At 31.2% G+C, this 11,213-nt stretch overlaps 1 long non-coding RNA gene across 1 annotated transcript; it reads left to right on the top strand.

The window, feature by feature from the left end:
- The first annotated feature begins 1,124 nt into the window (after positions 1-1,124).
- On the top strand, positions 1,125-10,140 carry LOC145630869 (uncharacterized). Its single transcript, XR_014112292.1, has 2 exons — positions 1,125-1,304; positions 9,778-10,140. It is a non-coding gene; the product is annotated as an uncharacterized LOC145630869 (long non-coding RNA).
- The last annotated feature ends 1,073 nt before the right edge of the window (positions 10,141-11,213 follow it).

Here is an 11,213-nt window from a genome sequence, read left to right as displayed (position 1 = left end):
AGCCGGAAAAGGAAAGCGGAACAAGTATTTAAAAACAGAAGAAGTTTTTTTTTTTTTTTTTTTTTTTTTTTTTTTGAGGAAAGGAAAATACTACTCCCTCCGTTTTTTTTATTTGCATCACTTTAAATTGCACAAAGTTTTAGGAGAGTAATATAATATTGTGAGTGGTGAATAAATTATTATAGTAAAAGTAAGATGTGGACCATGAAAGATAAAGTATGTGAGAGAGGATATATGTTTTTATTATTTAGTGGGGACCATATAAGAGAGAAAAATGATAAAATAAGTTTTTAAAGTAAGAGAAATAAATGATAAATTATAGTATAAAGTTACCAAAAATAGAAGTGATGCATTTAAAAAAACATTCCAAAAAGAAAAGTGATGCAACTAAAAAAAATTCTAATTAGGTGTTTTGTGCTATAATTGGTAACGTGTTAGTTATTCTAGAGCGGACGAAAATAATTGTATCAATTATTGTAAACGAAAGGATTATTAATATATTTTTTTTTCTTATCAAAAAGAGATTTGATATTGACAATTTGACATTAATGAGATAGTATTATTGGTTTTTTTTTTTTTTAAAAAAAGAAAATAATATTATTGATATTTTAGGGGTCAGGGAGACAGATATAGTAACTTTGGCAAGTGCCACGTCTTGTCACTTTGTTATTATAATTCAAGGAATTTTAAAGGGAGGAATGTTAGGCATTTAGAAATGCATAACAAAGGGTATTCATGTAATTATGCATATGTACAAACTAATAAATATTCTGATATCACTGGATGATCAAATGGTACCATTGAATATACAGTGATACTATATGTGCACATAATGGTATTATATATGTATTCAGTTGTACTAAATTTATGCGTAAATAGTACCACTGAGGATTCAATGGTACTATATAAACTTTCAGTGGAACAATCAGCAAGTGGTCCCCCATCACGTGATACAATCCGACCAAAAAATAGGTGTGGTCCACCTACATGCCTCTCTCTTCCTATCTCTCTCCTCTTTTCTCTCTCTATCATGTGTTTTTATAATATTTTAATCAATGTTATGCATTAGTAAATGCATAACTTTCCTCCATTTCTAGTTCCTCTTATAATTCGTAAGAGTGAAGGGCCTTTTGTATAAATTCACGAAATTGCCCAAGAAATTATAGTATTTATAGTCATCTTGTGAACAACTGAGCAATAACAACCTATAATAGAAATATAGAATTGAAATACAATTATGGAAAGAGTTGCTTTCAGTTATCTTAAGCTGGTCATCTTTGCAGCACTATTGATGAGTGCTACAGGTTCGTCTCTTCTTCATTAAATTTTACTACGTTTTGTTTTACTACGTTTTGTATTTTCTTAAATAACTTGATTATGTAAGAATTAGCCTATATACAATATATGCATAATTTCCTCAAAAAAAAAAAAAAAAAAAAAAAAAAAAAAAAAAAAAAAAAAAAAAATAATAATAATAATAATAATAATAATAATAATAATAATAATAATAATAATAATAATAATAATAATAATATATGCATGATTTTATAAATTTTGTAAATTAAATAACGAACTAATCTTCCCTTCTCTACTTTCAAGCCTTGACCTGCGGACATGGATTGGCTTAACCTATGAGAGGTGCGATTTTTTGTGGGAATATAGAGATATAGCTGCCAGTTGTTTTACTACAAACAAATAGCTCTAGTAGTATAGTCCTAGAGTGAGACCATAAGACTTGAGAGAAATTGAGTTACAAAGTGGTTCACTTGAACGATTTTTTTTAGAACATTAAATTTTTATAGTTATCATTATCCCTTAAGAGAAGGTTTTGTGTAGAACGGATTCACGTGAGTCCGGTTTATAATGCACACATTCATCCCCTACCAATGCCACTGCCTAGTCCCCTGTCGACGGCCGGCGACCCTCCCTTCCCCATCCTCTCTCCATGCTATTACATTGATATACGTATTCTTACAACATAAGGACAAGTATCTCAGTCGTTTACACGATTTCACCACTTCCTTTACCCTGCTTCTGTCACGTTCCTGGTTTCCGCATATTCAGATAGCTCAATCTGGGGCGGATCCTCCCTAACTTAGTAAGCATCTGATCGTTTATATCCAAATATCTCAAGATCAACTTCTCTAAGACCGAGAACTCTGACTCCAAGTCATCTTCGTAATCTCTCACAAGATAGCATTCAGTTAAATCCAATTTCACAATGCTTTTGTTGCACTTTAGAATGTCAGGGACATTCAGTTGATCATGGGGTAGAAAATCATCTAATTTTTTACCGATATTATCTAATACATGATCAATATTATCTAATTTCTGATACTTATTATATCTAATACCGGTCAAATATTATCTAATTTCTGACACTTAGGCCCTGTTTGATTCACCTTAATTTTGCTGAACTAAAATTATTTTTACTGAACTGAACTTATTTTTACTGAACTGAACTTAATTTTCTTGAACTGAAATTATTTTTACTGAACTTAAATTATTTTTACTGAACTGAAATTATTTTTTTACTGATTTTCTATTATAATTCTTCTTTAAGAAAACTGAATTTTATTGAACTGAACTTATTTTTAATGAACTGAAATTATTTTTACTGAACTGAAATTAATTTTACTAAACTGAACTTATTTTTACTGAACTGGACTTATTTTTACTTAATATTATTTTTTTAAGGTGAAGAGAACAGGGCCTTAATATCTAATTTCTGATACTTATTATCTAATATCTGATTAATATTATCTAATTTTTGATACTTATTATCTAATACCTGACCAAAAATATCTAATTTCTAACACTTATTATCTAATTTCTGATACTTATTATCTAATATCTGACCATTATTATCTAATTTCTAACGATTACTTTTTTTTGGGTATGATTGGACTCACGTGAATCCATTCTACACAATACTTTTCCCCCTTAAAATAGTACGGAGTAGACAAAGTGGGATGTATTTTTTTCAAATTTTTAATAAAAAAAACCAATCTTTGATTCGATCGAAAAAAGATAATAACAAAAGTAGTTATATAAAATCAGCGGGTTGTTTGTGTTGTTGGCCGCGCCGTGTGGTCGAGTGACACACAAGTAATTCCTGAGCAGGTAATAATCTCTGACCAACAGAGTAATCCCCGACCGATTGAGTAAATCTTGGCCGACCAAATAACTAACCCTTGACCAAATCACCCCAATCACATATGAAACTTTGTGTAATAAAATATATATTAAAATAGACACAAATTTTTGTATGCGGCTGGCCACATGGTGCGGCAGGAGTTACTTGTAAGGTTTTACTAGGTTTGTCAAGGGTTACTTGTATGAGTGTTACTGGTTTTGGTCAGGGATTACTTTTAAGTGTTACTGGTTTGGTATAGGGTTTTGATCTGGAGTTACTTGTAGGGGTTACTCAGAATACAAGTAACCCCAGAATACAAGTAACACCCTACAAGTAACATCTATAAGTAACACATACAAGTAACCTCAGAATACAAGTAACTCATACAAGTAACACCCTATAAGTAACCCCTGCCGCACCATATGGTCTGCCGCACTGAAAAACCTCTGTAAAATAGAATATGATAGTAAAAAAAAACTATTAGACGGAAAAAAAATCAAATTGACGTTCAAATAAAAATTATTAAAAATGTTCAAATTTAGATTATATACAAATAATAGTGAAACACAAACTCTTATAGTCTTATGTGTAGTTTATCGTGGCCAACCATCATAGATGTTACTTTATTAGTGTTAAAGGGGTTAACTAGTTATTGTTACAAGATTTACTTCGTCAGTGTTGATGCATGTAGGGGTTACTTAGTCTATGTTATAAGGGTAAATCGATCAGTATTACAAGGGTTACTCGACTAGTGTTATATATGGATGTTATTTTGTTCTTATAAAAGCGGCCACATGGTGTGATAAATTGCACATAAAGCATGTTGGTAATGAAATATGAAAAATGATTAGAATAACAAAAACTTTTGCATGCCCCAGGTTTACAATAATTTTATTGTACATCGAACATTTTGCGAAAAGTGACCCTTTTTCGTACAAAAAGTGACCCTTTTTCTCTTACAAAAGTGACCCCTTTTCTCTTACAAAAGTGACCCTTTTGTTTCACAAAAATAACCCATTTTTTTTTTTTTTTTACAAAAGTGACCTTTTTTTTTTCACAAAAGTGACCTTTTTTTTTTCACAAAAGTGACCTTTTTTTTTCTTCACAAAAGTAACCTTTTTTTTTTTAACTAAAGTGACCCTTTTTTCACAAAAGTGACTCTTATTTTTCACAAAAGTAATTAAGCTACATATGCAAAATAGAGTATCAAAATCAACAAAAATAAACACAAAATTAACAATAGTCATGAAAAAACAGTACAATCACTCATCACAAATCAAAAGTCGCCGCCGGAACCACTACTAGCGACGCCGATAGCGCTGAAACCATAGTCGATTCCACCATTTCTGACCATCTCACCGAGCAAAGCGACGACAAAAGTTACCCTATGAGTCACAAAAAATACTTGTAGATAGCCTCCATAGCCAAAATCATCGAAGCTAAGCCAACATAACTAGAAATTAATAAGGTTTGTCAAAGTCTAGCCCAGGTTTATAGTTTCTCAAAGAACAAAACTAACTAAAGAAATGAACAAAAAGATTATAAAAAAATTAGAAAAAGAAAATGTAAGAAAGAAGTGTGCATCAATGGAGATGAGATAGGAAAAATTCAGGAGAAAGAGTTACGGAAAGTGGGTACATTTTAATTTGGGAGGGGATGAGAGAAAAAGAAAGGAGAGAGAAAAAAATGGAATTGTCATAAGCTGATGTTAAAAATTGAGTTACTTGCACATGTTGGCCCAAACTCACAGCTGATTTACAATTAGTTATTGTAAACCGGCTTTTAAATAAGTTTTTTTTTTTTTTAAACGGCTTTTTAAAGTTAGAGGTAATATAATTTCTATAAAATGAAACATTAACAAAATTTAAAAAGATAAAAATATTTTGAATAAGAAATGCACGGATTAATTTAATAATTATTACCATTAAAAAAAAATTATTATGATAGAAGATTAAATGTTATTTATAATTATTAATAGAAAATGTGCATCATACGAATATAAATAAAAAAAATATAATAATGTAGTTAACAGTCAAATAATAATGGTAAAAATAGAAGTTTGGGAAAGCTTTATAAATACAGCCAATAAAATTACTCCAAAAAATTTATAATCCTAGAATTTGTAAATTAAATTAGCCAATAAAATAATAATTTATCAATTTTCCAATAAAATTACTCCAAAAATTTATATTACTCCCTTAATTCGCTTCAATTCCTTAATAACCACATCAAAAATTTCAAATTTCCCAATTACTCTAACCCATATTAAAATCAAATATATCAAGAAGAGAAAGAAAGTAACAATTGGGAAAACTTTCCATCCAAAAGCTTTAAGGAATTCATCATACCTCTTGAAGGTTCAGTCTATTTGTTCCTAATTTAATTTTTAGGGATTTATATGAAAATTTTGGCGTAGTTATCCATGTTTTTTATGTAATTGTCAAAATGTCAGTAGAATTTTTGTGTGGCAGTTTTTTCCCAGAAAATTGATAGGTTTTGTGTTTGAAAGATAAACAATTTTTTGTGTGCATGTTTAATGGTTTAATGTTTTTACCCCGAAAAATTGATGGGTTTTGATGTTAATAAATAATTGTATACGATATACACTATGGTGGAAGCAGATGGTTTTAGATAAAAAAAAAGGTGATTTTTTTTTTTTTTTTTTTTGTAATTTTAAACTTATATAAAAAAAAAGATATTTAATTTTTTGTGAATTATGATGTTAATAAACATACCCTAAAATTCCTTTTTGCATTTTTTGGCATTACCCTTATATATAATTCAAAATTCTATAACATCACTTCTAAATTAGGGCCCCAAATTGATAGTTTGCCCTTAGGCCACCAAAATCTCAGAAAGGGGGCTGGCAGTGATAACTGAAAAGAAGAGAGAAGGAAAGAAAACGTGTATAAATAAAAAAATTATAATATTTGTAAAACTTAGTAAAATAATAAATATTTGTGAAATGGAGAAAGCATGTGATTTATCATACTCCCTTTGTCCTAGAATATTTAACACAATTTCAATTTTTGTCCGTCCTAAAATACCTGCGCATTACTAAATATGACATGAGTCCACTAATAAAAAAACATGTATTCCTATATTTTCTTTGAGTTCACAAACCCCAAAATTCAATAAAATCCCACATTTTCTCTTTCCTCATCATCCACCCCACTTGTAGTTTTCTTACAATATAAAAATATAAAAGAGAATCTTGTATACAATAAACAACTAATTGACCGGATTGGTAAATAAAAAAATACCTTAGCAACGATTTAGTAAAATAAACTACTCCGGCAACAATTTGATAAAAAACCTAACCATATACGACTAGGGATGGCAACGGGTCGGATCTGGACCGGATCCTATGAGATCCAGATCCGTTTTTTTAAAGTGGATCCATATCCGACCCGAATCCGTCGGGTATAAAAATAGAGATCCGTATCCATGTCCGTCGGGACCAACGGATCCGGGTCCTAAACGGGTCCTAGACGGATCCTATACATTTTGCAAAAAAATATAATGTAACAAAAATAATTTTCAAGTAAAATAATGCATGCATTAAGCATTTAAAACACATCAATTATAAAAATGTGAAATAAGAAATTATTTACAAGAGAACTATATGATAATAATAATAAATTAATCAAAACTATCAAAATTATTGGTTGTTATTAAAAGAAATCCGTGTAAATCAACTAATGGGCAGACCATTTAATTGATTAATGATGATTACAACTTACAATCCTTAAAATGCAAATAATAAAGATGAATCTGAGAAGAATTGGAAATGTAAGTCGTGATTCCGACTTTTATTATTCAATTGGGGTGGTTGGCTTGCTTCTTCACCATAGCCTACAATTACAGTCAAGAACTCAAGATGTTCAATCAAAATGTTGAAGAGGGGCATGTGAACTAGCGGTCACCGCGTATTGTTGAGAGAGATTCAGCGGGATAGAGAGAGAGTGAGACTGTGAGAGAGTTGATTTTGGGGTTTGGCTGGGGCAGTAGAGAGAGAATGTAGTTTACTGTGTACTAGTGTTAGGGTTTAGGAGAGTGAGATAGTTAAGCGTTGTGGGCCTCTTGTGGGATAGGCGCCTGGGCTTACTACCTAAAAACAGTAATTTTATTTATTTATTTTTTTTTACAAAAAACAGGCAAACGGATCTGAATACGGGTATTTTGGTTAGACCTGTATCCAGATCCGTTATTCTACTTAGGATCCGTATACGACCCGGATAAGTCGGGTCCAAATTTTGAAGACCCATATCCATATTGATAAAAACGATACACTCCGGTTACATTTAAACCCTTAAATCTAATTTTTGCCGACAAACTACATGTCCACCCCAACCACAACGTCCTAATTATACCATATTTTTGCATGAAATAAGGTATTGACATAAATGAGGTCATGAGGGTACGCAAGGTGATGAAATTACACGAGGCACAAGCAAGGAACAAGTACAACAGTGGAGAGCTACGTTTGTCACTTTGTTATTTGATGAGTGAATTGAAGGGGCCTATTATCAAATTTTATGTAATTGCCCAAGGAATTGTATATTTATATAGACAACTTATGAACAAATGATGCATACAACAACCAACAATAATATTACGGAATATAATACTTCCTCCGTTTTTAAATACTTACTCTATTTATCTATGCGCGGAGTTTTAGAAGAAATTGGAGAGAGTAATAAAATATGGAGGTAGTGGGGTAGTTGAGAAAATAAAAAATTGTAAAAAGCAAAAGCAGTTAAAGAATAGGAGGAGAGAGAGTATTATATTGGGTCCACCAAGTGTGAGAAATGAATTAAATATTGTAAAAGCTTTCCAAAAAAAGAAATGGAGCAAATATTTAAAAACGGCCGGAGAAGAAAAGTGGAGCAAATATTTAAAAACGGAGAGAGTAAATAATATTATGAAAAGAGGTGTTTTTAGTTATTTTAAGCTGGTCATCGTTGCAGCACTACTAATGAGTGCTACAGGTTCGTCTCTTCTTGATTAAATTTTATTTTATATTTTCTTACTTAAGTTGATTGTCTAAACCTTTTTTTTTTTTTTTTTTTTTTTTTTTGAAAACGGTTTCAAAAGGACACTAAATTTCATAAATTAAAGTCATACGACATCTACAATTGATATATAACGATAATTAAAACAGATTTAACAAAATAAAAAAAATTAATCGGAGAAGTGCTAAGAATCCAAATACATAAATATAACAATTTGGCATATTCTCGATTTGTTGTCTCATACAGTTTTTTGAGTGGATCCGTCTACGCTAGCTTTAATATATTGTGAAGAAAAAATTTCTTGTTGTGATGATTTTGTAACCCGAAATAATCAATCATAGCCCCGTAAAACTAGAGACACTATCAAAACTCAAATAACACCTTTTTTTCGAAGGAGCTCGAAAACCCTTTTCTTTCAAAGGAGCTCAAAAAACCTTTTCTTTCAAAGGAGCTCAAAAAACCTTATCTTTTGAAGAAGATAAATCTTTTCTTTCGAGGGAGACATTATTATAACTTAACGATTAAAGGAAACTTAAAGAAAAAATAAACAATTGGGGCTTTCAACCGGTGAAATCCGATAGAAACCCCTTAAAAATTCACAATGGAGGCTATGGTTTTGAAGAGATAAGAGAGAGAAAGCGGGAGACTAGGTTTCTTTTTTTTTTTTTTTTTTTTTTTAATTTATATTTGTCTAAACCCTTTATGCATGCAATATATGTATGATTTTTATTTTTTTTTTTATTAATTTTTAATACATAATCGTAAGTTAAAGAACGAATTAGCTCCATTGAAAGTATGAGAAAATACAAGTTTTTCATTTTGATGAATCAACTATGTTTATCTAATGGAATATTTACCGCGGAAAGCCTGTTCAAGGGGGTGGAGGAGAGAAGGGACTCCCCCAAGAGAGGCCTGAGCACAACGTATTCATGAGTTAAGTGTTTGGCCCAATTATTATTACAACATTCTCTACCATAGAATTCGGCCTTTGGGGTCAACCCGGCGGGGATTATACGTTAGATGATACGAATCCTAGGCTTGCAACGCATTCTCGAAGAGCTAATTCTTGCAAAGAGTTGAGCTTTAACAATAAAAAGTAAAGAATAGTTTACTTGTATAGCTAACTAAAAACACATTTTGGTCCCTTAAATTGACGTCATTTGGCTATTTTGGTCTCATAGTCTCATTTGAGGTTTAGTGGTGCTAAAAATGCGTTATAGTCCCATGGATTATCACATTATTCACATGTAGTACTCCCTTCGTATTTTAATAAATGTTACAGTTTGACTAAGCACGCTGCAAAGACATAACTTCGATCATTAATTTATCTAATCATATGTTAAAAAAATTCTAGAAAAATTCATATTATGAAAGTATACATTGTAACGAATCCAACAATGTATTATACAATATCATTTGTTTTTGTTTTTTTTTTTTTGTGTTATATATATATATATTAATGAATTAATTAAGTCAAAACTATTTTGTGAATAGTGGAAAAAGTCAAACTGTAACACTTATTAAAACACAAAGGGAGTATATCTATCTATGATAAAAATATGGTAATTAAATTACCAACTGAGGAACTTAATTATTTTTTATCTAATTATTTTTTTGTACTCGTAGTTTTGACTTTAGCAGAAACTGAAGCAAATGAGGTGAAAGTCCTTGTTGAAGAAGTGGTCATGAAAGAACCTAATAATAAGGAAGTGATTATTGAAGAAGTGGTCAAGTGCAAGAGAGGTGGAGAAGAGTGTAATGCTATTACTGATCCTTGTTGCATGGGGTTTGTTTGTATGATGTTCGACGAAGTATGCCTCTAAATTCTAAGCTATTATGCCCTATGATGGCTTATTATTGTCGAATTATATATTTTGTAATGTTGCATGGTTGATGGTGGATACTATATATCCTACTTTGTAAGATCTTTGCTGGTTAGTCAAGATCTATATATGGCATAAATAAAAAGTGCAACATTATTGTGTGGTACTATGTGTCTAATTATTGCTTTGGTTAAACATAAATATAGGTATGTATCTATGGACTTATTTCTCGAAAAATTTATCATAAACCTCCTTATAAGTTATAACAACATTCAATTCGCACTAGTAGAAAATTGCAAATTGCCACCGGTTCAAAACCGGCTTTTCCCACCGATTTTGAACCGGTCCTTATTGAGGGGTGCCAAAAACTGAAAATTTTAACACCGGTTCAAAACCGGTGGCAAAAAGTGTTTTTTAGCACCGGTTCTTGTTCAGAACCGGTAGGAAAAAGCTGTTTTTAGCATCGGTTCCTAGTCAGAATTGGTGCCATTAATGGCCCAAAAAATAATTTTTTTTTTTTTACATTTTTTTCTTTTAAATTGATATATAAACACTAAGATATATATAAACTTATAATTATCATTAATACAAAGCTATAATATTACAATTTTAATTTAACAAAAAAAAATTGTATATGGCGAATTTACAACTTAGGCTGACTTAGCATATTATAGATTGAGAAGGCTTGTGAGAAAGAAAATCGGCGGTGGCTTCATGCATGTGACTGGGAGTTTGAGGAGAGAGGAGGCAAGAGAGAGAACGAGAGAGAAGCAGATGAGAGATAGATGGCGGCAACAATGATGGTTGTTGAGAATGAGAGAGACGCTGGTTGTTGAGAATGAGAGAGAAGCAGGGGGGGGGGGAGAGAGAAAGAACGCGAGATCGAGAAAGAAAATAGAGGGTCCGTTTTTTTTTTGGAATTTAATATGCCATTTCACCAATTTTCCAATGGTTTGGTTTGAACCGGTGGCATTTCTTTAATACTAATCCCGTCTAAATTTTTTGCCACCGGTTTTTAAGAACCGGTGCCACTAACTCGGTGCCTATTTGTGTTTTTCTACTAGTGTCGATTTTCAAGAAGTAGACCATCATAAAGTGCTTGTCCTGCACCATCAAGAGTAAGAGATTCTGATCTTAGTCTTGAATTTCATTTACGAGTAGCAAAACTCTTTGAGTCAATTAATTTGAATTTTGAAAGCATCTACCTCGACAACAAGAAAAGTAAATATAAACAATATA

Source organism: Chenopodium album, chromosome 5 (genome assembly GCF_948465745.1).
Source record: "Chenopodium album chromosome 5, dcCheAlbu1.1, whole genome shotgun sequence".
In the NCBI taxonomy this organism is placed as follows: domain Eukaryota; kingdom Viridiplantae; phylum Streptophyta; class Magnoliopsida; order Caryophyllales; family Amaranthaceae; genus Chenopodium; species Chenopodium album.
The sequence above is the reverse complement of the archived record's forward strand: the minus strand, read 5'-3'. Positions and strand labels throughout refer to the sequence as shown.